A 4,344-nucleotide genomic window follows, 5' to 3' on the forward strand; every position below is an offset into this window, starting at 1 on the left:
GGGGTTGCGGGCTGCCGTCGCCATTGCCGGGCGAATCCTTTCAGGGCTCCGTCACAGGAATCCATTCGTGCCATTGGACGCCGTCTTTGACGAGCTGGCTCCCGTTGACAGGGAGCGGGCTCTGTGGGCGGTTGCACCCTGCATCACCAACGTCGTGCGCCTCAAGAAGCAGAGGGACTTTGGTGGTGTTTAGGCGCCCTCTACATGGGCATGTCCATGTCTCGGCGCAATATGACCGTTGGATCAAACTCAGACAATGCAGATCAGTCACTGTAGCACAAAGCGTGTGGGTGTGTTTGGTTGCATTCTCATCTCAATATAGTTGTTTCCTCTTCGTGTATTTTTGTCAACCTACTAGTGTGGACTCATGCACCCTTCATGCACTCTGCCAAACACCAAAAAGTGGATCGAGAAGGGAACTTTTGCTCCCATCCCGTGCACCCTTCATACACCCTGCCTAACACTATTCGTGCTTCATATGGTTCATGTTTCGTGGAGTATTGTAGCACCGTACTCTCCGTGCACTGTGGACCTAGTTCTGTTAACATTGATCTCACCGTTCATTCTCGACCGGACAGTCGAAAAAGCGGTACTATGTTACATATAGGAGTGGTTGACATGCGCACAACATCATTTGTTATCGTCATATCTTACTACACTAGCAACAAGATTGTGTAGTACTGACGTATGAACCACTGCACATGCCTAGTAGTAGGAGCACTGTGTATATTCAATTGGTGTCGTGTTTCGCACTCCTCCGTCATAAGAGTGGAAACGCTTGTTGTAATCATTTTTTTTTCTTCAGAAAAATAGTGGACACGCTCTACGGTGTGGATCCTCCTCCAGCCATGCACTAAATTACTCACTTTCGCCGACGCGTGGGACAACCAGCACCTGGGTCCACCCGCCATGCACTAAATTACTCCGTAGTAGAGTGATGGTAGACTACCCCGATCGAAGCGCCGTAGTAATGCCCAATGAGCCGTCAAATCACAAAACCCCCTCCTTTCCAGCAGTAAGTTGGACGGACGAAGCAACCATCATTTCACTCTTCTCCCTCAGCTTCCTCTCTTGAAGAAAACCCCCACTCGCTTCGCTTCTCGCTCATCTCGTTCCTCCTTTCACTCTTCTCTCTCAGCTTCCTCTCTTGGATGGACGCTGGAGAACCGGCCGACGTCTATGGCTCTGGCCAAAACCGTCGAGGCTCATGGTACGAAGAAGTGCAAGCACCCCACCGAGACTACCGCAGACAAGCTCAAAGCCATCACCCTGTCCAAGCAACTCTAGGTAATGTCTCTTGTTGATGATCTTTTTCTCGATCTTGATCGTGTTTTTTCATCTAACACGCAGTACTAGTACTGGTAGCACAACTTTCTGGGTGATCTTGCATGTGATTTTAGTGTGCCAAATGACGGTTCTAAATTCCTCTTTTGACCAAAACATCTGAGACGTTGACACTGATTTCTTATAGATTACTTTCAACTACTCCCTCTGTCCCAAATTTCTTGTCTTAGATTTGTCTAGATACAGATGTGTCTAATACTAAAATGTGACTTGGTACATCCGTATCTAGAAAAATCTAAGACAAGAATTTTGGGACCGAGGGAGTACTTTATGAACATCAATGCTACATTTGAAGAGGGTATATTTGCCTCAGTAACTTGTGTTATGGATATTGCAAGTAATCCCTCCGCTCTCATGCCTTTAAAGACATGTTCTAGTGTATTTGTTCACTCATTTCTGTGCGTATATGTAGTCATATATGGAGTATAATATCGAAAATCATCTTATATTTTTGAACGGAGGTAGTAATAAAATATGGTTTCTGTTTGAATTAGAACCAGGTCCGCTGTGGAGATGAAGTTCTCAAAGTCATGCCGTGTGAACTGGAAGACCTGATGATGAGTTCTACTGCTGAACTATCCAGCTGTTGTGTCCTTGTCGCCACGTGTCCTGAACTAGTGTTTTCCTGTAGCTTTGTTGTCAGGCGTGTTCTCGAGGCTGTACTTGACCACAACAATATTCTGGTTGTGCCTTCGGTTATGAAGGGTGTGGTTCTTGTAAAGCTTCCCAACAAATCTGATGCGGCCTATCTTCATCATCATGTTTATGAGTGGAAAGACCACTCTGTTAGGTTCTCCAAGGTTGACAAGATGGTGATGGTGCATGTAGACATCTCACACGAAGTCCATGGCTTAGTCAGTTATGCGGGGTTCATCCCGTAGGTCGGTGGCAAGAAATAGTCTGCAGAGTTTAGTTAGTGCAACCTTGCTTGTCTGTAGTAAGTACTGTTGTTCAGTACTTGATTTGTGTTTGTGAACCCTGTATTGCTTATTAGTACTGCCGCTTTTGGTGTGTGGCCAGTCCTGAGAACAGTCTATGTTAATGTCTGTCCACTCAATTCAGTCTATATATTTTGAAGTATCCAAATCATATTTTTTGTGAGGGCGGTTTATCAATTATGGTTACACTCCAATATCTGTATGCATTGCAGGGTTTATCGCACCCACCAGGATTTCCAGTCCCATGGATGTTCGGTCCATACGATTTGTCACGACCTTTGGACTATCCTGCTTGTGGGAGTAGGCGGGTCCCCTGCATGCCACCCGTAGTTGGACGACCAATCTTCTGTTTAGTACTTCAACATAGTGATTTCCTGGTAAGGATTCACTCGTGTCACATCAAGTAAATCTTGTTGATTTACTGGCTAAATCTTATTGATTTAATGTCATGTTTTCTTTCTTTTCCTACAATTTTGCGATGCAGGTTTTGCCATGTGACATTCATCACAGAATAAACCGTTTGGTTTGCTCTATGATGGCTATTTTGGCAGGTTTCACTTCTTATGTCGTGTCAGTAATGAAGGCACTGTCCATCACTTATATTACTAGAAGAAATTGGATCAGTCTGTTGCCTGAGTACAAGCTGAATCCCTATGATGAACTTCATTTTGGTTTAACAAAAACGCCACAATTAGTCCTTCTCGCATTTAAAAGAAATGAAGAAAAAAACTGGATCACGGTCACGGATCCTAGACAAGTTATAAAGCTGATCATAGCAGACCAGACACGATCGCCGCTGTCTCGCACATCGGTACCACCTTCAGCAACGGATCGAGCACCGGCAGTTGCTCTAGCACTGACAGCGGCAGCAGCTCAGTCCTATCCAGCTGAGGATTGGGCGTCAACCGCGTCAGCGGATCAGTCTGATCTACCGGAGGATCGGGCATCGACACCGGCACCTGCTCCGACACCGGCACCAGCTCTACAAGGAGCACTATCTCCGGCAGCAGCAGCAGCTTCGGCACCTGCACCAACACTTGCACTTGCATCTGCTCCAGCCCGTGCAGTTGCACCGGCAACAGACTGGGCTGCAGTTCACACTTCATATACCAAAGTCCGTACAAAAACCGACATGTCCACCTTCTTGGTAAGCATTGGCCGCCCAAGTTCTTCGTTATTTTTTCTTTCCATGTTGTTTCACATGATTCACTGTGTTGATCTAACTGTTTGGGTATGTCTTCTTGTTTGCAAACAGAGAATTCCTAGAGCAACGAGGGAGTCGTTCAACAATCCGGGCGACCGCGGACAAGTTTCTCTTACCATGCGCAGCCTTGGTGTGAATGAACCTGCTCAATATACTGTAAGTACAAAGGATGGTCGCATGATGATAGATGCTAAAGGATGGTCAAGGTTCAAATCTAAATCATATCTTGCGGTAGGGGATGATGTCAAAATCGAAATTTCTCGGCAAGGAGAGCTCGTCCAAATCAACTTTGAAATTCTTCAGTAGCAGCACACAACTATCGAACTGATCTATCCTCTGAGAGATTTTGATGTAATAATCTAGCATGGTGAAACAAGTGTCCTATGTGTATAAGTAGTACGACAGTATTATTTATCACATGGTATATCATTGGCAGAATTGCAACTCTGATTGCTGGTTCGGAACTATCGTTCGATTTCATTCCCATAGTTGTCGTGCTTTATTCATTTTTGTGTATTCGCCTTGCGACAACATCTAAAACCAGCGCCGTACCGATCACTTGCAATATGAAAAACACTGAGGTAGAACACATGGGCCCCCAAACTTGCAGGGTCGGCCTGCGGCCCAAAGTCCAGAACCGTGGGCCTATCTCAGTATTATATTCTCAGCTGAACCCCCATAAAAAAAGCTGAACCCCCATAATGCCCGTGCATTGTAGAGGGAGTATATTTCTCGGCAAGGTGAGCCTGTCTGTGATATAAAACATTTGTATATTTCTTTACAGAGGGAGTATCTCTCTGTCAAAATATATATTTATGTGTAACTAGTTACTCCTATCTTTCTACTTCCTTTCGCTGA

The sequence above is a fragment of the Triticum aestivum genome, chromosome 6B (assembly GCF_018294505.1).
Source record: "Triticum aestivum cultivar Chinese Spring chromosome 6B, IWGSC CS RefSeq v2.1, whole genome shotgun sequence".
NCBI classification, from domain to species: Eukaryota; Viridiplantae; Streptophyta; class Magnoliopsida; order Poales; family Poaceae; genus Triticum; species Triticum aestivum.